At 38.9% G+C, this 26494-nt stretch overlaps 2 long non-coding RNA genes across 3 annotated transcripts in view; one reads left to right on the forward strand and one right to left on the reverse strand.

Moving 5' to 3' along the window:
- LOC133559484 (uncharacterized) overlaps window positions 1-23601 on the reverse strand; it is an 83778-nt gene extending 60177 nt beyond the window's left edge. Inside the window, exon 1 of the long non-coding RNA XR_009808183.1 lies at window positions 23400-23601. This is a non-coding gene — a long non-coding RNA (uncharacterized LOC133559484). The remainder of the gene's footprint in view (window positions 1-23399) is intronic.
- LOC133559497 (uncharacterized) overlaps window positions 1-26494 on the forward strand; it is a 101227-nt gene that overhangs the window by 23106 nt on the left and 51627 nt on the right. Inside the window, exons 3-4 of one of the 2 annotated variants that reach the window (XR_009808189.1) lie at window positions 133-281; window positions 7963-8112. This is a non-coding gene — a long non-coding RNA (uncharacterized LOC133559497). Of the gene's footprint in view, window positions 1-132; window positions 282-7962; window positions 8113-26494 lie in introns of those variants that run through there. The other variant, XR_009808186.1, reaches the window with a different exon arrangement.

Consider the following 26494-nt stretch of genomic DNA (forward strand, 5'->3'; position numbering starts at 1 on the left):
TCCTGTTCGTATCACACACAAAATACAAAAGACAACATATATATATATATATGTATATGTATGTATGTTTTTTTTTTAATAGGTCTGGGTTACTTTATTGAAATCCTACCTAACGTATTTGTCCTATCATAGGTATTTTTGCATTACCAGGCAGCCAGCCCCACAAAGCCACAAAAAGGCGTATCCTGCAATGCCAGGGATGGCGACAACACCATGCCTTAACGCCCGTGCAGGGCACTGCTCCACCCAGCCACCAGACAGCCAGGACCAAACACCACTTTGTGAGTAATTAATATAATTGAGTTACCTGTAATTCTTGGGTTCCAAACCTGTTTGACAAGTTCTTGTTTATTGTTTAACGCAGCATACATTCTTTCCAAACTTATGTGATCCACCAGTAAATTCTGACCTATGATGAGTTTAAACTTTTTTGACTTATAAATGTTGTTCCAATGTTGGATATTCGTGTTTAACAATGCCAAAGCATCAAATCATAAGTTTCTTTCATTTTGGTGGAAGCTTGAATGGACGCTTTAGATGCTTATTTGTGCAGGGTTTTGCAGTCTGGCCACATCACTGCGTGGTGGACATACCTATTTGGTAGGGGTGTAACGGTACACAAAAATTTCGGTTCGGTACGTACTTCAGTTTAGAGGTCACAGTTCGGTTCATTTTCGGTACAGTAAAAAAACAACAAAATATAAATTTTTTGGTTATTTATTTATCAAATTTGTAAACAATGGCTTTATCTTTTAACACTGGGAACACTATAATAATTCTGCCCACGTTAATCCACATTAAACTGCCTCAAATTGTTGCTCAGATTAAATAAAATGACAAAACTTTTCCTCTACATATAAAAAGTGCAACATTAAGTAGTTTCAAGTCAACTAATGCTTAATTTATCACAGCATTGGGGAAGCCTGTAATAGATTTTTATTATGTAAATGTTATATTTTTGTCAACATGTGATAGCAGAGACCCTGCCATTCAAAACTAGGCTGCTACATTACTATTGATTAATGTAACTATTGCTGAAAAAATAATACAATAGCAATAGGAGAGACGATTCATCCCTAAACACCATGGAGTTCAAGTGAAATAATAGACAGACAGGGCTTTGCTGCCCCTAATACACACACACACACACACACACACGCACACACACACAGAAAAATGAGATAACGTTACGTTAAAAGCTAATTAGACTTCACCTCAACCCAGGACTGCGAGCGAGCTGAGCTGCAGTTTAAGTTTCTAGAACGTCAACGTGCTCAGAGTGATGTTACTAGTAGTGTTTATTTTAATTTGGGGGGAGTACACTGCCTTATGCTCACTTGCTCGACGCTGAAGCATTGACTCCATGCGGTCTGAATACGCACTGCTGATTGGTTCTTACCGCTCTGAATACGCACTGCTGATTGGCTGTTATCGCTTACTATGTAACCAATCAGATGGTTGTGTGGGTGGGACAATGCTGGGTGCTGACACAGAGGTAGAAGAAGCAAAGCAGCTTGTTAAGACTTTAGCTTAGAAACATGTTCGGTACACCCCCGTAGCGAACCGAAACCCCCGTACCGAAATGGTTCAATACAAATACACGTACCGTTACACCCCTAACATTTGGACATTAAGTCTATCTCTTCACCAGCCTCTCCGCTTCAGGTCATGAGAAAACACTCGAAAAACAAAACATAGTATTATTTTTATGTAATCTTGTCATGTGGATAACAACACCGATGTGCGAAATGCAGAGACATGCAGTAAATACTGCAAAAAACAGCTTTTAAATCCACCTTTTGTATCTTTCAGCCAGTGTGCAGGTGTACCTAATGTTTTGACCGGGTGAATCTATATAATTAATAAATTTAGTTTCAAACGTGTCTGGAAAAAAAATAGTGGCGACGACTTCAAAATATATATTTAAAAAAAAAGTTACATTTGGAGAGGGTGAGGCGTGGTTTAATTTGCAACATCTTGCAGACATAATAAAAAAAAAAAGATTATAAAAGTGACTGCGGAGCAAAAGTTACGCAGGATTTAGACCAAAGCATATCCAATACGTTTCCTCCGCCGTGTGGCGGGGCTCTCCCTTAGAGATAGGGTGAGAAGCTCTGCCATCCGGAGGGAAGTTAAAGTAAAGCCGCTGCTCCTTCACATCGAGAGGAACCAGATGAGGTGGTTCGGGCATCTGGTCAGGATCCCACCCGAACGCCTCCCTAGGGAGGTGTTTAGGGCACGTCCAACCGGTAGGAGGCCACGGGGAAGACCCAGGACACGTTGGGAAGACTATCTCTCCCGGCTGGCCTGGGAAAGCCTCGGGATCCCCCGGGAGGAGCTAGACGAAGTGGCTGGGGAGAGGGAAGTCTGGGTTTCCCTGCTTAGGCTGTTGCCCCAGCGACCCGACCTGGGATAAGCGGAAGAAGATGGATGGGCATATCCAATACGTATTATCTAAACCCAAAAGGAGTGTTTTAAAATGTAGATTAAAATAATCATAGGTACTGTCGGAAAGATGTCTTTTTCTGACTATTGTACTTTTATTGGATTTATTTTATTATATTTTAATGTATTTGATCCTTCACTGGCAAATGACAAACAATGCAGGGTTTTTATTTATTTATTTTGGATTTATTCTATTTTGTTCTACTTATTTTTAACCACAATTAAGTGTTGTATTTATTCAGTTTTTTTCTCTTCACATGGCGATTGTTTAGAATATCCAGAAATGTTGTTTATTTTGGATTTTTTTATGATCCACTTTAAAACGAGATGCTGGCTCTAGGGGGGCTATGCTAAATTTAACATCCACAAACAAGATCCTAGCGTATGTTCTTGGAAAGTCATGGTGATGCAGGATGTAGTTCAGTCCAAAGTTGACTTCATCCTCCACCAGTGCCCAGCAGGGTGCCTGTGATGTTATTTAGGTGGTGCAACACCACTCTCTCAAAGGACTTCATGACCACAGACATCAAGGCGACAGGTCTGTAGTCATTGAGTCCTGAGATGGTAAAATTTTCTGGGACTAGGATTTTAATGGAGCTTTTGAAGCAAGAGGACACAGCTTTAGTGATGAGTTGAAGATCTGCGTGAAGATGGGGGCCACCTGTTCAGCACAGACTCACAAGTAGGAGAGGGACACAGTGTCTGGTCCTGGAGCCTTTTTGGTCTTCTGTTTCTGGAAGAGCTGGCACACATCCTTTTCATAGATTGTCAGTGCAGGTAGGGGTTTAGGGACTAAGGGGAACGTGGTTGTGATGGAAGCTGGTAGGGCAGAGTCTAAGGCCCTGTCTAATAATAATAAGCCGGATAACTCCTTAATTGAATATTTTTTTAGCCTAAGTCCCGCGTCAGCCACAATAAATCATAGTTTAAAGGCCTACTGAAATGAGATTTTCTTGTTTAAACGGGGATAGCAGGTCCATTCTATGTGTCATACTTGATCATTTCGCGAGATTGCCATATTTTTGCTGAAAGGATTTAGTAGAGAACATCCACGATAAAATTTGCAACTTTCGGTGTTAAGAGAAATGCCCTGCCTCTACCGGAAGTCGCAGACGATGACGTCACACGTGTGGGGGTTCCTCACATATTCACATTATTTTTAAAGGGAGCCTCCAACAAAAAGTACTATTCGGACCAAGAAAACAACAATTTCCCCATTAATTTGAGCGAGGATGAAAGATTCGTATTCGAGGATATTGATAGCGACGGACTAGAAAAAAAAAAGATTAAAAAAAAAAACGCGATTGCATTGGGATGGATTCCGATATTTTTAGAAACATTTACTAGGATTATTCTTGGAAATCCCTTATCTTTCTATTGTGTTGCTAGTGTTTTAGTGAGTTAAATAGTACCTGATAGTCGGAAGGGTGTCTCCACGGGTGTCTTGACGCGTAATGTCTCAGGGCAGTCGACGGCAGCTATGGACGGCACAAGCTCAGCTTTTCTCCGGTAAGAACTGACTTTTTAACCACAATTTTCTCACCGAAACCTGCTGGTTAACATTTGGTAGGGATCCATGTTGGCTTGACCCCGCTCTGAGCCATAGGAAAGTTTCACCTCCAGGAATTTTAAACAAGGAATCACCGTGTGTTTGTGTGGTTAAAGGCTGAAGCTTCCCAACTCCATCTTTCTACTGTGACTTCTCCAATATTAATTGAACAAATTGCAAAAGATTCAGCAACACAGATCTCCAAAATACTGTGTAATTGCGGGATGAAAAGAGACGACTGTAATTATGCCGTTAAAGCAGACAACTTTTAGCTGTGTGTGTGTGCAGCGCTCATATTTCATAACAGTCCGTGACGTCACACGTTCACGTCATCATTACGCCACGTTTTCAAGAAGAAACTCCCGGGAAATTTAAAATTGCAATTTAGTTAACTAAACCGGCTGTATTGGCATGTGTTGCAATGTTAATATTTCATCATTGATATGCAAACTATCAGACTGCGTGGTCTGTAGTTGTGGGTTTCAGTAGGCCTTTAAGGTTCCTCTCCTTGGATAATTTTTTACACAAGTAAGTGCGCCGTATATTTCTTGAATCTCTGGCTCTTAGCTTTGTATGGACTCATTGACCGTTTACAAACTAAGTTCGGAGAGGAAGTGTCGCCTGAAAGACCGCGCCCAACACAGGAAGTGATGTCAGAAAGAACTCGCCACAGCCAGCTTAATAACAGACGCTTGTACAAAACTCAAATGAATACCATAGAAGAAGGACATGCGCAATTGCAGCTATTTTGGTTACAACATATCTCAGACGGCAACATAGCAATTTTGAGCGAAGGTTTTGGATAAGGGGCAGCACGGTGCGGAGGGGTTAGTGTGTCTGCCTCACAATACGAAGGTCCTGAGTAGTCCTGGGTTCAATCCCGGGCTCGGGATATTTCTGTGTGGAGTTTGCATGTTCTCCCTGTGACTGCGTGGGTTCCCTCCGGGTATTCCGGCTTCCTCCCACGTCCTAAGACATGCACCTGGGGATAGGTTGATTGGCAACACTAAATTGGCCCCTAGTGTGTGAATGTGAGTGTGAATGTTGTCTATCTGTATTGGCCCTGCGATGAGGTGGGGACTTGTCCAGGGTGTAAACCGCCTTCCATCCGATTTTTAGCTGAGATAGGCACCAGCGCCCCCCGCGACCCCAAAGAGAATAAGCGGTTGAAAATTGATTGGGTTTTGGATAAGGCCTGGAAGAATGGCAGCCTGGTGAGATATGTTTGTCAACAAGTGTGTTGTGCCACAGGAACGGCAAGAGAACTTTCGAAAATCCAGCTCAGCTGTGATTCTACTGAGCGAAAAACTTTGTCCATTTGTCGAAGGGGAGACAACGAGAATGCGGGCTTCCGTGGACGAAGGCGCCCGCTACGAACTACGGTAAACAGCGAACGCATTTGTAGACTATCAGTTATTATCCACCATGTATGTTGAGCGATTACTCAACGTCTAGTTTTGTACTCCATAATTATTTTGCAGCCATGTTGTGGTTGCGGCCGTCAAGTTCGACTTCCAATTTCAGCCTACAAGCACAGTGTCCTGACCAGATATCTAGATCCCTACATTGATTGTTGTAAAATGTAAATGGTATCACGTTGTTTACTTCCACACGTCCATTAAAGATATGATTCATGTATGATTGCTCAGGTTTGATTCAGAAACACTGGCATGTCTGGATGGCTCATCTCCATCTTTCCAGTGGTTAGCTTCGGTTGTTATGAAGCTGGCTCTGGCGCGTTCTATCTGAAGTAACTTCCTGTGTGGGCCGCGGTCTTTCTGACTTCACTTCCTCTACAAACTCAGTTTGTAAACAATCAATGAGTCCATACAAAGCTAAGAGCCAGAGTGTCAAGAAATACACGCCACACTTACCCCTTGTAAAAAATTGTCCGATAAAGGGAACCTTAAACGAAAGATTAGTGTGGCTGAAACGGGGTTTAGGCTGAATAATTATTTGTTTAAGGGGTTATCCACCTAAGTGTAGACATAGCCTCAGTCTATTGTTACCTGCAAAATGGGGTGTGCCTTTCCTGTAGTTGCTGATCTTCCGCAGACCTTTCCAAACCACTGAGGGGTCGTTCGCTAAGCAGCTTTGTTTTTACCTCCTTTTAGCGACCCTAATCTTAATCGGTTTGTTCCTGGCCTGCTTGAACAGGACGCCGTCCCCACTCCTGTAAGCATCCTCTCTGGCCTGGCTCAGCTTCTAAAATCAGGGGTATATCAAGAGTTTCTTGTTGTTGTATGTGCAGAAAGTTCTGGTCTGCGCACACATGTCCTCACAGAAGCTGATGAATTATATCACAGTGTCAGTGAGTTTGTCAACATTTTTTGATACGGACACTTCAGTCAGTACAATCAAAGCAGGCCTGTAACTGCTGTTTTGATACATTTGACCCTCTCTTCAAAGTCTTCAATACAGGCTTAGCTGTTACTAACTGCCTGTAGGTCGGGATGAGATGAATCAGACCGTGATCATTGCTGCCCGAGGAACAGAGCGATAAGAGTCTTTTATTACTGTGGTGGTCCAGGGTGTTAGCTTCCCTGGTGGGGCACTGAATTTGCTGTATGTATTTGGGGAGTTCATGGGTTAAATTTGCTCTGTTATAATCCCCCAGAATGATGAGTAGGAAGTTAGGATGTTTTTTCTCCATGTCTGCAATATGGCCTACCCTGGTGTTCTAATACTTCTCTTAAGCAGGCCTAAGGTGGGATGTGAACCCAGACCTTAATAAACAATGAGAACTCCCGCGGTGAATAAACCATTTTACAGGTATTCCAAAAAAAACTCTCCAGATGTGAGACATCAGTGACATCTGTGTACTCTTTCGTTTATGTAGAAGCATAATCTTTCGCCCTTCGTCTTGCCTGGAAACACTTTCACATGGTCTGTGCTGAGGAGCTGAAAGTCCGGTAGGTGTAGTGAGCTATCCGGGATGTGTTCACTGAGCCAGGTTTTCGTGAAACACAGGGTGGCGGTTCGGCAAAAATCAGTATTTTTGGTGTTGCTGCAGTGCGTTACTCCCGCTTGTCTGCTGGTGTTCCTCGTCTTTGGCGTCTCCGGCAAAGCCCATGGAGAGCTGTTGCTCCTTCGGTAAGAATCTCTGTGAAAATCTGTGGTTGGATGAGAACCGGTGAAAAGAGTTTGGCACAGGACTGTCCAATGTTTAATAGTTCTTTGGGTGAAAAGGACCAAAGAAGGGGAGCAAAAAACTGCAAAAAATAAAGAAAAACGTGACAACTTTACAATGTGGCTACCATCTGCGCCGCCATCTTGTGAGATTACGCATAGTTGTATTTAGGATTTATTAATTTATTTTTTTAATCACATACAAGTGTCATAAGTCACAAAGAAGTTGTGTTTTTTTTAAATTAAATTCGAGAGGGATAAGCGATAGAAAATGGATGGAATTTTATTTATATTAATTTACCCTATTTTCTGAACTATACTCCGCTCCTTTTCCCCCATGCTTTGATCCCTGCGGCTTGTAAAACGATGTGGTTAATTTATGGATTTTTTCTTCGCTAACTGCCATAATGTTTTGTGTTCTACAAATAATTTTAATAAGACACCGACAGAGACACTGAAAAACAGTGTTATAGTTTGTTCCATGGCGCCATCTTTTGGACGAGTTTGCTCAGTGCAGGTGCTGTCAGATGAACGCCGACCGTATTTGCGTCTGTTCAGTGCCTTAAACCGGAATTGCAAATGCTTTTACATTTACTTGTCCATAACATTACTACTCGTATGGATTTTTTTTATTCATCACTCCGTTTTTAAGTTTTACAGAATAACTGAAACAATTCTTACTTACTAACCTGTCACATTTGATAGTAGTTTCTATGTATATTTGTACATTCTTTTGTCATGTAATCAATCTAGCGCTTTTAGCGTTAGCTAATATGCCAACATGTTTACAAGTGTTTGTGTTAGTATTATAAACTGACAATTCTTTTGTATTATTTCAGTTCTACAAATTCCCCAGAAATTTCACCGAAACGTCACCGTGGAGCTAGTTGGTCCATGACGATGACCTCTGTTTTGTTTGATCTCCCGTTTTACTGCCATATTATGCCATATTCCATACGTCAACTTTAACTTAACATATTACAGGCATCGTTTGGAAACAATTAAGGTATGTAAATAAATATTTACAGAATCTTTCTGCGTAAATAACTCAATTCGCAATGTATATATCTGCGGCTTATAGTCCAGTGCGGCTAATATATCCAAACAATATTTTTTCCTTCTAAAATTCACTGGCTGCGGCTTATACCGGTGAGCTCATTTTTAACCAAGATGCACAAAAGTATTTTTAATGCACCTCCAACATCGTCACGTGTACATATGTCACGTGTACATATGTCACGTATTGACATGAAATTCTTTAGTTTGTCTCAGTTCAAGTGGAATAAGCTGCAACCTGGTTCTTCTTTAGATCCCTGACCTACTTTTTGCATTTACGTCACCAAAACATTTGTTGTGTTCAGCACTAATCACTTCTGGGTGCTAAGGGTGTGGCTTAAGCTCCCAAAATTGGCATTTCTCATTTCACACGAGCCCGTTAACGTCAACATTTAAATCCAGCTCCAAACAGGACGTATTTATACAGACGTGTGTCGAGATAAAAATTGCATTTGCAAAGCTGCCACAGACTTTTGGATGGGGGAAAAAAAGAGCAAGTGCATTAAAGTATTAGAGGACATCTTGTCAACATGACTGACTGTCAGTCACAAGGAACAAGAAGACTTGTTCTATTTTTTTCGGGTTTAGGGCTGTAATTAATTCAATAAAAAGCTTTAGCATTTTACAAAATACGTTTTGATAAGATAATATGGAACACTATAAAGCAGGGGTGTCAAACTCATTTTAGATCGGGGGGCACATGGAGAAAAATCTACTCCCAAGTGGGAGTAAAATCACGGCACGATAACTTAAAAATAAAGACAACTTCAGATTGTTTTCTTTGTTTGAAAATAGAACAAAGACATTCTGAAAATGTACAAATAATGTTTTTTTTTTTTTTTTTACACTTACTTGTTGCGGTTTGTAGTATTGATGGATTGATTGATTGATTGAAACTTTTATTAGTAGATTGCACAGTACACTACATAATCCGTACAATTGACCACTAATTGGTAACACCCGAAGAAGTTTTTCAACTTGTTTAAGTCAGGGTCCACGTTAATCAAGTGATGGTTTTCTATCTTTAGTTGTCGTAATTTATACTTTCTGAATAAATTATGTGATAATGTTAATCAGTTAACTCATTGGAGTTCTTTTTCAATCTATCAAGATAAACATTTTATATCAAAACCAAATAAAATGTTATTTATGTAGTTTGCTCATTTTCCTTGACTGGTGCACTAACATCAAGTGTTGTTTTTTTTTTGTTTTTTTACATATATAGCATCATCTACAAAGATACAAAGAATTGCTATTGTGACATCTAATGGACACATTTAGAAAAGCAGTTTCTTTGATTCACAAATTTCGGTTCGATTTTATACTTAGCAAACTCATCCCGCGGGCCGGATAAAACCTGTTGGTAGGCCTGATCCGGCCCGCGGGCCGCACGTTTGACACCACTGCTATAAAGTATAGTGGTAAACCCTATTGTGTAGTTTTTAAAGACACCATAACTGTAACGTGTCCACAGGACCACCACAGGCTGAATTTATATGTGAGAAAGGATTTTTATACTATTTGAATAAAGCTTGAAGTGAATTAGATGCATGTTTTGTGTCATGTTTCGGTGTAGCAGGCCTTCGAACATCTCACGGTTGTGTTGATCCAAAATCCCAGGAGTCAGGGGCGACAGTCAAACATGTACTTAATGACAAACATAAAGAAATAATGCTGCAGGGGAGTGCACAGGAAGTATTGGGGAAGCTAAACGCGTTTAGGTACAAAACAAGGTAAAATGATCATAAGTAGCATCCTGATTGGCGATCGGGGACAGGTGAGGGAGCCAGTGCTCGGACCGGAGAAGTGGTGGCAAAAAGGGATTGGAAAGACAAATGAGAGTGCTGGACACAAAATACAAGAAAAACATAAAAACTGCAATGTACGATAATGACAGTTTGGACCCTATTACCAGTTATTTAAGATGCAAAATAACAAATGTAACATTATTAAATTTTTAATAAACAAAACTATCTGCCTCAACTCTGACCGAGGATCCAACCCAGTACTTAGACTTAGACTCATTAACGCTACATGCCCTGGGGACAGTGATGACATTAAGGGACATTTGCTGTAATATTCTTAACTGTGACGGAGCAGGAATTGGCATGGAATAATAACACTTCATATGTAGGGCCCTGTCATTGGCTTATTGACATTTTACGTTTTACACAGATCGCAGTGTCATTTTAAAAACATAAACTACTTGGTTAAAGTGCTTAAAAATTAAAAACAGGAAGTTAAAAAAAACAACAAACAGAATACAAATCACAATAAGTACAAACAAGGTTCTAAATCAGGGGTGTCAAACTCTTTTTGGATCGGGGTTGGCTGGACTGGTAAAATCATGGCACGATAACTTAAAAATAAAGACGACTTCAGATTGTTTTCTTTGTTTAAAAGTAGAACAAGCACATTCTAAAAAAATACAAATCATAATGTTGTTGTTTTTTTTACACTTGAATGTCGTATTCTACCTTTATTTGTCGTTATTTATTCTTTCTGAATAGATTATGTGATAATGTTCACCAGTCAACTCATTGATGTTAATTTTCAATATATCAAAAATAAAAAAATAATATGAATGAATGAATGAATGGTTTATTTTGAGCCATGCAAACAAAACAAGAGAATGACATAAAATACAAAAGAAATATATAGATACATTATTTTTACACCTACATTGAAAACATTGTAGGTGTAAAACCTACAATGATTGGCTCAAAAGGGAGTGGGAAGAAGTAAACGTATTATGTCCCACCCCTATACATATACAATATATATATACAATATATAATACAATAATATATATAATATAATTCAATTCAGTGGTTGCTGCTATATATTGTCTATGTAAAATACATTTACATTCACACACACTTACATATATACATACACATATGTACAGAACACACACATATATACACACACACATATATACAATTTATATATATATACATAAATATATATATATACACACATACATACATATACACACATAATCACATACATACAGACATGCATATACCCAAAATACACACACACACACACCTATATAAATACTATAAATATAATAGTATATATAATATACACTTTTGTCTAAACATTATTAACAGTTTATGGTGCCTATGGGAACAAGCTTTCATTTTGACTGTGATATTAGTGGTTAATAGTGGATCTGTGGCTGTGGAGCTACTGCCCCTGATCAACAGGACCTGAGGACCACTCTTGCTATGTGTCCTAAGCTGTGCATTAAAAGAGACGAGGGGAGCCCCCTGCCAGAGGAGTTATCCACGAACATAAGATCCCCCACTCGCCTGCCCTGTACTCCAGATAGTGTACCCAAATCCGTTTTCTTAGTTTCCATCGGCACCAATTCTTTAGTCAGAATTCATATTTGTTTTTACATTTGCAGAAAATTAGTATTACTCAAATTGCATATAGGATTGTTTGCACACACACACACACACACACACACACACACACACACACACACACACACACACACACACACAATTCAATGTATTCCTCTTATTGATACTAATTCATATAGTTTAACTAGTTGGGTGATGTCATAGAAGTAATAATAATAATAATGATAATATCAACAATGACTAAACAATAATAATATCGATAATGATAACAATAATAATAACAATATGAACAATAGCAATAGCAATGACAATATATGATGACAATAATACATATAAAATAATGATGATGATGATGATAACAACAACAACAATAACAATAATAATCATTATTAGCCAGTGATGGAGTTTAACACTTAGGCATCCATGTTCACATTCATATACATTGCCCATATAATTTTTTTGTATCTTGTTTTTGAACTAATGGACATTTGGACATTGCTTGAGCCCCACATCCAATCCGTTCCAAAGTTTCGCTCCACGCACAGACACACACAAACCTTTCCTCGTAGTTCTTACTGTTGGAATATTAAAGATACTACACCCCCTTAGATTATGAACTCCTTCTCTGTGTTTGAAATGTTTTTGAATATTGGCAGGTAGAACCTTTTTGTTTGCTTTAAATAATAATTGAGCTGTATTAAAATCAACTAGATCAGGCAGTTTTAATAATTTAGATTGTAAAAATAAAATATTTGTGTGGTCACAATATCCCACCTTGTGTAGAATTCAAAATCAAATTACAGGATTTTATTAATGTAGTTTGCTCAGTTTCATCGACTGATATACTAACATCATGTGGTTTATTTGTTTACATATGTAGCATTATCTACAGAAATACAAATAATTGTTATTGCGACATCTAGTGGACACATTTAGAACAGCAGTTTATTTCGTTCAAAAATTTCAGGTCATTTTTATACTTAGCAAACTCCTCCCGCGGGCCGGATAAAACCTGTTCGCTGGCCTGATCTGGCCACCCCTGTTCTAAATAAAATGATAAATGAATCCATAGAATAAACAACAATGACCCGAATGCAACATCATACAGCTTGCTGAGTGTATACGCTTAATGAAAAATAGCTTTGTTTAAAAACTTTTTATTTAAAAAGAGGCTTCACTACACATCCTAAAATAAAGCTTGCATTTCTGCCAGCTGCCCGTTAGTCAGCTACCTACGCTGCACATGAGCTTCAAGTTTAATCCTTTTGTTTTTCTTCAACAAACAAGATAAATGAGCATGCTTTTATAATTTGAGAGTAACTCTAGCATAACTACGCTAGTGTTGCTAACGTTTGTGTCCTTCTAAATGTGTCCTCCACTCCTTAATGTTACGTTAACATATGTGCTATTTAGCATCTGTTATGTTGGACTAGTGCAGAGTTACAATGAATATGTAAAAAGTGGATATCGTTTCACAAAAGTGCTTATTGGAGACAAAGACAGCTCAATAGCATTAAAGCTATAGACACACAAAACAGCATGTAAGCTTAAAGGAGCCATATGCAATAATTTCCTGTCACGTCATCATTAAATGGCCCTGAAATGTCAAAAGGCATTCGATAGATAGATAGATAGATAGATAGATAGTACTTTATTGATTCCTTCAGGAGAGTTCCTTCAGGAAAATAAAATTAATTGTCAAATTATGTTCTTTTCGAATACCTTTATAACTGACAACTTTAGTTCAGCCGGGATAAGCTCATTTCAAAATTAGATTTAAAGCCCCAAAATACTGTTATTGTTTTCATTTTGATGCCCCACCCGCCACCATTTGACCAATTAGAAAGTCTGTGAGTGTGTCTCATCAAGGTTGCAAGTTACGCACTGCCATGTTCGTCGAGCTACTGCCCCTGGTAAAGTTACTAAACATGTCAGACCTTAGTAAATCCAAAAGGCGTCATTATGATTTTCAACTTATCCATGATATAGCCAGGAACAAAACAAGGATTTGTATCGGGGATGCCTCTTTAAGATGGAGACGATTGAAGGCGCAGAAGATTGTTTTTATCTGACGCCAAGCCTGCTAATTTCCTGTTGGATAGGTAAGTCAGGCCTTTACGTTTACTTATTACTTGTAATAAATGGAAATGGACATTTTGTATGTCAACTATATTGTCCGATACAGTCTATGACCTTGTCTAACTAAGCTAGTATGTTAGTGCCACGGATGCTTAGGAGCGAAGCACCATCACACTAGTGTAGATTAGCATGCTAGCATGGTCATTGACAAATCGACATATAGGCTAATGCAGGGGTCGGGAACCTTTTTGGCTGAGAGAGCCATACAAGCCAAATATTTTAATAAGTATTTCCGTGAGAGCCATATAATATTTTTTTTTAAGACTGAATACAACTAAATGCGTGCATTTTTAAATAATACCAACATTTTTAGAGTATAATAAGTCTCTTATTCTTTTTAATAACATTGTTTTTCTGAAGCTAACCAACAATAAATAAAATACTTCTTACCACTAATGCGACTTCTTGAACAGGTGCAGTAGAAACTGGATGGATGGATTAAAATGCATGAGAATGCTTTATATTTTGAACGTTATTTTTGACACTATGATTACCAGCGGAATTATTCATTACTTACCGTGTTAAGCAATGTCAGCTAAGATTTATCTGAGAGCCATGTGCAGTCATCAAAAGAGCCACATCTGGTTCTAGAGCCATAGGTTCCCTACCCCTGGGCTAATGGGTGAAATATATGCCCGTTACCCTAGTAGTCAATGTGTCATCCAACTGACTGGGCAAAACATATTTTTGACAAATAAGACCTATGTGGCAAAGTTGGTAGAGTGGCTGTGCCAGCAATCTGAGGGTTATTGGTTCAATCCCCACCTTCTACAAACCTAGTGACGTCCGTTGTGTCCTTGGGCAAGACACTTCACCTTTGCTCCTGTCAGTGTGTGTGAATGGGCGAATGTGGAAATACTGTCAAAGCGCTTTGGACTCCTTAAAAAAAGGGGTAGAAAAGCGTTATACAAGTACAACCCATTTACCATATGTGGATATGGGTAGTGTCAGTGCCTATTTTGTTCTCAATAGGCTGATACGCTGAGGAAATGCGTTCCAACATTAGCACGGCTAATTGAGGTTTCTGGTACTGTATGTGCATCAGACATATATGGGCTGGTATTTACTTGGCACAATATAATGCATTACATGCAAGGATTTTCTACTTTTTGTATTGACGTGGTAGTAAGCTATATATTTTTTTGCGTAACGTGGGTTGGCTCATAGAATCTTACTCTGCACTGAAAGATGGTGTTGTGCGTACTTGGAAGAGAATGCAGTGCGTCAGGTTGGATGCAACATGGAGTTATGTTGTACAAAAGGTGGCTGTCATTTTACTGTTGGTCTTGGCTTGCCATCAAAGTAGGCGTATGCGATATATAATATGTTATTTAATATTATAAATAATTATTTTGAAGGTGGTCCGTGCGGTCAAACTAGACATTTTAGCATGGTAATGCCAACAATCTGTCCCAACTCCCGACAAAAATATTGATGCGTACCTTTACAAATACATTTGGCTAATTGACATCAGTAAAATGTGGCATAATTACTTAGTAAACAATCTTGCAAGAAGCATAAACAAGAGAAACCTACAGCGTAGGACTCGTCAATGGCCATCTGAAATTTCTTGGAGTAGGATTCGGATTCGGCTTCCAAATACAAAAAAATATATAAATACGTTAATGGGTGCAACAAAAAGCACCTCTTTTAACACACCAGACATTTTGTACTTTTTTTTTTTAAATAATATTTTCAGACATAGCACATCCTCAGTCATGGATAGTGGGGGAGACTACATAATTTCGACCGTGATTGCAGTACCATTTCTGGCCACATTACTACATATGGCACCTTTTAAATAGAATCACTTTTTAGCTAAAGCCAAACATCAAGGTTAGATTTTGGACAACACGCTTCAAATGCACCAGTGAGTCTCAATTTATTTTTTATTTTTTCCTAAGTACCAATTTTAGAAAACACTTAGCTCTCCGAGTACCACCATAATCACCAACATTCAAAGACAGTTGTTTACAAGTACAAACCCCGTTTCCATATGAGTTGGAAAATTGTGTTTGATGAAAATATAAACAGAATACAATGATTTCCAAATCATTTTCAACCCATATTTAGTTGAATATGCTACAAAGACTACGTATTTGATGTCAAAACTGATAAACATTTTTTTTTGTTGCAAATAATCATTAACTTTAGAATTCGATGCCAGCAGCACGTGACAAAGAAGTTGGGAAAGGTGGCAATAAATACTGATAAAGTTGGGGAATGCTCATCAAACACTTATTTGGAACATCCCACAGGTGTGCAGGCTAATTGGGAACAGGTGGGTGCTATGATTGGGTATAAAAGTAGCTTCCATGAAATGCTAAATAATTCACAAACAAAGATGGGGCGAGGGTCACCAATTTGTAAGCAAACTGTCAAACAGTATTAGAACAACATTTCTCAACGAGCTATTGCAAGGAATTTAGGGATTTTACCATCTATGGTCCGTAAAATTATCAAAAGGTTCAGAGAATCTGGAGAAATCGCTGCACGTAAGCGATGATATTATGGACCTTTGATCCCTCAGGCGGTGCTGCATGAAAAACCGACATCAGTGTGTAATGGATATCACCACATGGGCTCAGGAACACTTCATAAAACCACTGTCAGTAGCTACAGTTGGTCACTACATCTGTAAGTGCAAGTTAAAACTGTACTATGCAAAGCGAAAGCCATTTATCAACCACACCCAGGAACGCCGCCGGCTTCGCTGGGGCCGAGCTCATCTAAGATGGACTGATGCAAAGTGGAAAATTGTTCTGTGGTCTGACGAGTCCACATTTCAAATCCTATTTGGAAACTGTGGACGTGGTGTCCTCCGGAACAAAGAGGAAAATAACCATCCGGATTGTTATAGGCGCAAAGTTCAAAAGCCAGCATCTGTGATGGTATGGGGGTGCATTAGTACCCAAGGCATGGGTAACTTACACATCTGTGAAGGCACCATTAATGCTGAAGGGTCCATACAGGTTTTGGAGCAACATATGTTGTCATCCAAGCAACGTTTTCATGGATGCCCCTGCTTATTTCAGCAAAACAATGCCAAGCCACGTGTTACAACAGCGTGGCTTCGTAGTAAAAGAGTGTGGGTACTTTCCTGGCCTGCCTGCAGTCCAGACCTCTCCCTCATCGAAAATGTGTGGCGCATTATGAAGCGTAAAGTACAACAACAAGACCCCGGACTGTTGAACAACTTAAGCTGTACATCAAGCAAGAATGGTAAAGAATTTCACTTTCAAAGTTTCAACAATTAGTTTCCTCAGTTCCCAAACGTTTATTGAGTTTTGTTAAAAGAAAATGTGATGTAACACAGTGGTGAACATGCCCTTTCCCAACTACTTTGGCACATGTTGCAGCCATGAAATTCTAAGTTAATTATTATTTGCAAAAAAAAACAAAGTTTATGAGTTTGAACATCAAATATCTTGTCTTTGTAGTGCATTCAACTGAATGTGGGTTGAAAATGATTTGCAAATCATTGTATTCCGTTTATATTTACATCTAACACAATTTCCCAACTCAAATGGAAACAGGGTTTGTATATATCATGTTTTGGGCCAATGTAACATTACACTTATTTTGAACAGTAACACTGTGTTTGACTATTTAATCAAGTGATTCGTCAGAGTACCACTAGTTGCGCTCCAACCACAGTCAGTGTGTTTACTCCTCTTTGGAGGTCCACATTGGACGTTGTTATTAGTTATATGTTAGCATTTCAATGCACTTAATCCAAGTAAACACCCTTTCCCCCGATATTTAATCAGCTACAACTTCTTAAAAGGCATTGGAATGTCACTTATTTTTATGTTTTTTTGTTTTTGTTTTGCAACCCACTTAAAAAGGAAATGGTGAGAAATAGTTCTGGCGGCTTTACTAAAAGTGTGACAAATTGTCTAATTAGTCTGTTGGCACACACAATATACACCCAATAAATAGGGGTGGTAGGTTCATCATATTTATGGAATCTCATAAAAATGCAAATACACAATAAGCCAGGAAAAAAGTATAATAATCCAAAATTATAAATATACTGTGAGCAAAGCTCAGCTCCAGCCTGAAAGGATGATGGAAGATCCAAATTATTTATCCTCTAAAAGCGGGGGATTTAGATATATTCAATGCCCTAGAATACCTTGGAAATATACCAGGGGTTGGCAACCCAAAATATTGAAATAAACATATTGGACCAAAAATACAAAAAAACAAATCTGTCTGGAGCCGCAAAAAAATAAAAGTGTTACAATGAAGGCAACACATGACGTAAGTGTATTAGCCATTATAGCCTCCTATCAAAATAACTATGTATCGCAGGCTGAAGCAAATCTTCATTGACAGAAATGTTGAAATTTAATATATATTCTATACATTTTTACAACATTAAAACCATTAGTAATTTTGAGGCTACTCAGGAGGTGATATAAATCCTGGAAATTACTGGATTTTAATGAACAAACGTATAAATGTGTGTGTCCAAGTTAAATGCAGCGGCAGGCTGTCTTCTTTTAATAGATTTATTACAATCTTTGGCAAGCTAGGTAATGTTTGCTGTGGTCTGGAACAACATGCCCTGCGATGAGGTGGCGACTTGTCCTATTACCCCGCCTTCCGTCCGAATGCAGCTGAGATAGGCTCCAGCTCCCCCCCGCGACTCCAAAAAGGACAAGTGTTAAAAAATGGATGGATGGATGGATGGAACAACATGGCACACAACTATTTGAAATGCAGCCAATATTACATACAGAAAATGTGTCATGAGACATGCAAAACTAAATTACCGTATTTCCTTGAATTGTCGCAGGGCATATAGTATGCGCCTGCCTTGAATAACTACCGTGTCAAACTCGCTTCCCAAAATAATTAGCGCATGCTTAGTATTACCGCCTGGTCAAACTTTACTGCATACTTTTGGTAAGTGCCAGAGTGAGAAGAGGTTTTAAAATAATTAGCGCATGCTTACTTTTACCGCATGCCTTTGGTAAGCGCAGGAGTGAGAAGAGTTTTTAAGTTAATTAGCGCCCCGGCGGCAATTCAAGGAAATACGGTAAATACAAAGAGGATAAAAGCAAAGGGATTTAAATGAGCTCAAATATAGCTACAAACGAGGCATGATGCAATCCGTACACACAGTTAACCTAAATAGCATGTTGGCATTGATAAGCTTGCAGTCATGCAGTGACCAAATGTACCTGATTAATACTCCAGCAAGTCAATAACCTCAACAAAGGTCACGTTTGTGCATTCATGCACAACATACAACTTTTGGTGGACAAAATGAGACAAAGGAGTGGAATATTTTACATGTAAACAAACTGTTGCGTCACAATCCACAATATGGTGAGTTCAAGAACCGCAGAAAAATTGTTAGGACAAAACGATGTTCACCAAATACTCTCATCAGTGAAGCATACACACAAACATATTAAACAGTGGGCTTTCTAACAATTGGGAAGGTGTGTGGCCTGTTTGTCCTCAAACAAAAAACGAGGCATGATGCAATCTGTACACACAGTTAACCTAAATAGCATGTTGGCATTGATAAGCTTGCAGTCATGCAGTGACCAAATGTACCTGATTAGCACTCCAACAAGTCAATAACATCAACAAAGGTCACATTTGTGCATTCATGCACAACATACAACTTTTGGTGGACAAAATGAGACAAAGGAGGGGAATATTTTACATGTAAACAAAATGTTGCGTCACAATCCACAATATGGTGAGTTCAAGAACCGCAGAAAATTTTTTAGGACAAAACGATGTTCACCAAATACTCTCATCAGTGAAGCATACACACAAACATATTAAACAGTAGGCTTTCTAACAATTGGAAGGTGTGTGTCATGTTTGTCCTCAAACAAAAAAACATACTAAAACAAAAACATTAGTTTACCCTCATCTTTTTTTATTTTCACACCTTTTTTAAAAAATTCTCCAGGGAGAGCCACTAGGGCGGCACTAAAGAGCCGCGGGTTGCTGACCCCCGAAATATACAATTAAGAAGAACATGATGTATGTCTATAGAAATAAATCTAAAATTAAAATAATGTGAGCATAGCTGTGAATATTGTCATTCACCCAGGTCATAATTGTATTATCAAGGCATTGAATTGATTGCAACTGGACTGTTGAGATTGTCTTAGAAGACTTTTGGCAGGCTTCACCAGTTAATGTTTATGGGTCAACTCTAGTCTGAGTCAATGCCCTAGAAAAACTGTAAACATATAAAGTTAAAAAGAACATTTGTGCCTAAAAGTACACCATTTTACGCAACACATCAGACTTTTGAAGAGCCAAATGTTTACAAAAGTGTGCCAGTGGACCTTTTTTTACTGCAGCTTTATTATACAATAGTAACTCAATTTACAAGGGTTTTGTGATTAGAGCTGTTTCTCTTTCTCGCTACTTTCAGGATGAGTTAATTCCACCCTGCAGAGAACTCATTACTGGGTCGTCTTTTCCTGGTTTTGGGGAAGTAGATGGAATATTGATCACATGAGCTTCTTTACTCCATGCCATTTACAAGCCAGGCAGATAATGAGATCCACTGTTGAAGGATTCTCTTCAGGAATATGAATTGTGGGGATTTGTTCTATTTGTGTTTGTTTTTTGCACTTCGTATTTGTATGACAACTAAAGATGAAATTTTTTTTTGTAACTCCTCTATTTTGTGCTATTAGTGTGAAGTGAAGTGAATTATATTTATATAGCACTTTTCTCTACTGACACAAAACACTTTTACATAATGAAACCCAATATCTAAGTTACATTTAAACCAGTGTGGGTGGCAGTGGGAGCGGGTGGGTAACGTGTCTTGCCCAAGGACACAACGGCAGTGACTAGGATGGCGGAAGCGGGGATCGAACCTGGATCCCTCAAGTTGCTGGCACGGCCACTTTACCAACCGAGTTATACCACTCCTTCACAATTATGAGCAGATCCTTCCAGGATGTTTGGCTTAGGTTGGATAGATGGATGGAGGGTGTATTGTTGGTTGGTTGGATGGGTGGGTGGACTTTGGTTGGGTGAATGATGGATGGATGAATTGCTGCTTGGTTAGATGGATGGACGAATGAATGTATTGTTGCTTTTTGAGGTGTTGGATGTATGGTTGATTGGTTGGATGGATAGGTGTTTGATTGGCTGGTTGGATGGATTTTAGTTATTTAGATGGATGGTCGTACGGATGATTGGTTGGGTGGATTTTGGTCAGTTAGATGGATGGGTGGATGCATGATGTATTGTTAGTTGGATGATAGATGGTTGGTTGGGTGGACTTTGGTTAGGTATATGGATAGGTGGAGAGATTGTTGGTAAATGGATGGATAGATGGTAGTTTGGTTGGATAGATGGATGAATTGTTGCCCGGTTGGATGGATGGACGAATGGATGAATAGTTGCTTTTCAGATGTTGGATGGATAGTTGGTTGGGTGAATGGATAGTTTTTTTGGTTAGACAAATGAATGGATGATTTTTTTTGATTTGTCAGATGGTTGGATGGATTGCTGGTTGGGTGGACGGATGGATTTTAAGAGAGATGAATGGTTGATGGATTGTTTGTTGGTTACATGGGTGGATGGATGTATTGATGGTTTGGTGGATGAATGAATTGAGCTTGGTTGAATGGATGGTTGGTTAGTTAGATATATGTTGGTTGGATATATGTTTGATAAATGACCTTTGGGTGGGTGGGGATTGTTGGTTTGATGGATGGATGGGTGCATGGTTGGTTGCTTGGTTGAATGACCTACTCAGTGGCCTAGTGGTTAGAGTGTCCGCCCTGAGAGCGGTAGGTTGTGATTTCAAACCCCGGCCGAGTCATACCAAAGACTATTAAAAAATGGGACCCATTGCCTTCTTGCTTGGCACTGAGCATCAAGGGTTGGAATTGGGGGTTATATCACCATAAATGATTCCCGGGCGCGGCACCGCTGCTGCCCACTGGTATAGCTCGGTTGGTAGAGTGGCCTTGCCAGCAACTTGAGGGTTGCAGGTTCGATTCTCGCCTCCGCCATCCTAGTCACTGCCGTTGTGTCCTTGGGCAAGACATTTTACCCACCTGCTCCCAGTGCCACCCACACTGGTTTAAATGTAACTTAGATATTGGGTGTCACTATGTAAAGCGCTTTGAGTCACTAGAGAGAAGCGCTATATAAATATAATTCACTTCACTTCACCTCCCAGAGGGTGATCAAGGGTGATGGGTCCAATGCAGAGAATAATTTTGCCACACCTAGTGTGTGTGTGACAATCGTTGGTACTTTAACTTTTAACTTTAGATGAATAAATAATTGTTGGTTGGTTGGTTGAATGCATGGTTAGTTGTTTAAATGGATGGATGGTTGGATGGATTGTTGGTTGGATGTATGTATGTATGTATGTATAGCTGAATGGTTGATGTTGCGTTGATGTTAAATGGATGATTGTTTAATTGGTTGGATTGATGGATAGATTGCAAGATGAAACATTGTAGCTGATCCACACACTTCATTCCTTCCTTCTTTCCTTCCTTCTTTCCTTCTTTCCTTTCTTCCTTTTTGCCAGGTCTGTCTTCTCACTGACTCTTCTAGTGAGAATTCCCAAGTAGACTTTCTCTCCCGCCACTGTCCCTGACTGTATCTTTAAAGTCCACCTGTTATACAGGGTATGACACACGGTTTGACCTGCATGGGATACATCCTCCATGGGGGGCCCAGTGCTGTACATCCTGTTCACACGCACCACTACCTTTGCTCAAAGGGAAGTTATACACACTTTACTGTGCATGGTAGCACATTCTGACCAAACAGCCTATGTCAATGATATGGAATTATGATTATAATACTACTCTCTTTTGTCTGCATGTGCATGATCATGCGTTAAGTATTGCACGTCCCTAACAAAAAGCTTGTTGTTTCTATAAAAGCCATAAAAACTGAAATTAACCTTTTTTTCTGTTAAAGTGTTATGAGGTTTTAGATCAACCTGAAAAGCTAACTACCATAAACCGAGGCAAGAGGAGCCAAGTCTGTATCGTGCGTTATCGTCGTATTCCATGTCTTCAAACACCACTCAGGCATGAATGTTCAATGTAAAACGCAGCAGGATTTTAAAACATGTTTTACCAGGGTAAGACATTTAGGTCTTTATCCATTCATCTTCCAGACCCCTTGTCCCTATTTGGGTCACGGGTAAACTGGATTATATTACAGCTGATTTGGGGAGAGAGGTGATATACATCCAGGACTTAATGGAGATTGTGTTGCGATCCGCTGCTCGGATCTCTACATATTATTGTTTACTGTTCCATTTTTATACCACTCCCTGTCGTTTCACCTGCTTGGTTCCTGTTTAGTGTGTTTCCATGGTTTCTCATTAGTTTCAGCTGCTACTCTCGGTTCCTGCACACCTGCCTTTACTAATCACCTTCCTTATTTAAGCTCGCCCCTTTTGTTAGTTTATTGTCGGATCTTAGTTTGCTTTCACGCAACTGCTGATGACTTGTTTTTCATGCTCTATCTCGCTAGCTTTCACGTTAAGCTTTATTTTATTCCTAGCTTTCATCCTAGTTTTGTTTTTCCCTTTTTGTGCTTTCTTGCCAAGTATTGTGTTTCTGTTCTTATTCCTAGCCTCCATGCTAGTGCCATTTGTTTACCTGTTTCTATTGGCACCAGTGTTTTTGTTGTAGCCCGTTTTTGAGTTTAATAAATCTCTTAGTTCCTACCTTTTGCTGTGTTCTTGCTGACGCATCCACGGAGGACCGAATCCGGCAACAATATGCCACACAAGCCTCACAGATTGCTCATTGACAACAAGGGACGCGGAACTTCCCCTCTGAAACTTAATAAAATAAATGCTCAAATATGCTTATTCAAACTTTAAATTACAATAAAAGTGCACAATAAAATGCTTAATTTTGTGCTATGAGGGTCCATTGCTCAGTGGGCTGGCCTTGGCAGGTCCTGAACCTTGGGCTTCTGCATGGCGATTGGATGATCTGTCTGAGGCTGAAGCAATTTTTGATTAACAGCCCAATGAGCGAATCAGCAATCTTGAAATACAAACCCCAAAACCATTGAAGTTTGCACGTTGTGTATCTCGTAGATCAAAACAGAATACAATGATTTGCAAATCCTTTTCAACCTATATTCAATTGAATAGACTGCAAGGACAAGATACTTAACATTCAAACTGGTGAACTTTATTTTTTGCAAATATTACCTAATTTCGAATTTGATGACTGCATCATGTTTCAGAAAAGCTGGCACAAGTGGCAAAAAAGACTGAGAAAGTTGAGGAATGCTCATCAAACACTTATTTGGAACATCCCACAGGTGAACAAGATAATTTGGAACAGGTGGGTCCCATGATTGGGTATAAAAGCAGTTTCCATGAAATGCTCAGTCATTCACAAACAAGGATAGGGCGAGGGTCATAACTTTGTTAACAAATGCATGAGCAAATTGTCGAACAGTTTAGCAACAACATTTCTCACCGAGCTATTGCAAGGAATTCATGTATTTCACCATCCACAGTCCGTAATATCATCAAAAGCTTGTGACCTTCCATCCTTCAGGCGGTACTGCATCAGTGTGTAAAGAATATCACCACATGGGCTCAGGAACACTACAGAAAACCACTGTCAGTAACTACAGTTTGTCGCTCTACCTATAAGTGCAAGCTAAATCTTTACCATGCAAAGCGAAAGCCATTTATCAACAACAACCAAAGCCTGAGCTCATCTAACATGGACTGATCCAACAAGGAAAAGTGTTCTGTGGTCTGACAAATTGACTTTTCAAATTGTTTTTGGAAACTGTGGACATCATGTCCTCCAGACCAAAAAACCATTAAGAGTGTTACAGACACAAAGTTGAAAACCAGCATCTGTGATGTAAATTTGTACTCAGTGGTTCCGATGGATTTGGGTTGGTACCTAGAAAAGTATCTAATTTGGTACCCATCTCTATTACTGTAATGAGACAGATTGCTATTTTAACAGAATATATTACACATAATGTTTTGTCATCCATAACCCAAAGCCCCATTTAGCGACTTTAGCATTTTGCATACAGCATATATTGACCTATTATTTTGGGATATGCCTGTATAGAGCAATTTGGGTTTTAACACTAAACGGGTATTAAAGGGTAATATTAACATCTGTTTTACTGTTTTGAATTAAAATGATCGAAAAACCATGATTGATAACTGCACTTTGATAAACTCACTGACTGACTGGAACCAGCTTGTTAGCTTAAATGCTAACATGAAAACAAGAGACATTAAAATCTTACCCCATTAGGAAAAGACATACCCCAATCTAAACTTACATAAACAAATTGCTATGCGTTTAACTAAACATTTCAATTGTGTAGAAGCGGTACTCTCTTCGAGCATAGTTATCGTTTTATACGCGGCAGAATACGAGACAGGTGTTTTTGTGGTGCGTTCAAGGGTCGCTTACCAGAGTAGGACGGCACTACGTCAGCCAGAAATAATACATTATAATATAAGTTACGCAGTTTTTATTCAAATCTTAAAGTGCTACAGTACAAACCAATATTTGAAATAATAGCGTAGCCATTAAAACCGATAAAATACCAAGACTAAGATACTAATAGTGAAGCACAAGATACACAAAATCTCTTTTAGTTATTCAAAAAAATACTCTGTCATAATATTTCAGAGTATGTATAGGTACTTGTTTAACACATTCAACAATACCACAATATTTATGATAACTGTGATAATTTTGTTTTTTTGTGTCGTTACATCCCTAACAGCAAAAATGTTTCTTTTTTTGTTTGGCATTTTAATCCACAACTAATGTGAAAAACAAAGGGATATGTAAATTTGTGTTGAGAGCAGTGATTCATGATATGTCACAGGATGCAGCATTGCTCTGCTCGATGACCTACTTTTGCAGTTTTCACATGTATTCAAAAAGGAAGATGGGATACTTCTATATCTCGTTATCATTCCGGGCACAGCACGTCTGGAATATGATTGGGTGCATGTGCTTTCTTTGGAAAAGTGCGCGCGCGCGGGTTAACACAACGCTGAACGTATTTGCCATAGTAAAAAAAGAAAATTGTATTTTGAATGAAATCAATATGTTCAAAATAATTTGCTCATGGTAATTTCCTGCTGCTTCAAGTGTGAATAAGATGCGGCGTGAAGGTGTGTGTGCGTGTGTGTGTGTGTGTGTGTGTGTGTGTGTGTGGGTGACATGCATACACTCCATGTAATTATTTTCTGTATGTGTGTGTTTTCCATAAACATTTTGCATTTCTGTATAGGATGTTTTGCTCCTTTTGTGTTACCCGGCAAGTGTGTTTGACAAAGACACACAAGACCAGCAGGATGGGTTTGCTCGTCTGCTCGATTGTAAAATTGCAATCAGCGTTTAAAACACTCCTGCCAGCCTCCTCGACTGAAGTGTGACACCATCAAATTGTATCTCTCCAAATAATGAGCACTCATTCTTCTCCCTTAAATGGGTCGGGCGAGGTAACACATAGAACTTTTAAACGAGCCAAAAATTACTTTAGAATTGTTTTTTTAATCCATCTATCTATCTATCTATCTATCTATCTATCTATCTATCTATCTATCTATCTATCTATCTATCTATCTATCTATCTATCTATCTATCTATCTATCTATCTATCTATCTATCTATCTATCTATCTATCTATCTATCCATCTATCTATCTATCTATCTATCTATCTATCATCTGTGGGAACCCCACGATTCGATTCTTGGGAATAACAATTCGATACAGACTCAATTCTCAATTCAAAATCAATACTTTT

Source organism: Nerophis ophidion, linkage group LG01 (assembly GCF_033978795.1).
Source record: "Nerophis ophidion isolate RoL-2023_Sa linkage group LG01, RoL_Noph_v1.0, whole genome shotgun sequence".
Taxonomy (NCBI): domain Eukaryota; kingdom Metazoa; phylum Chordata; class Actinopteri; order Syngnathiformes; family Syngnathidae; genus Nerophis; species Nerophis ophidion.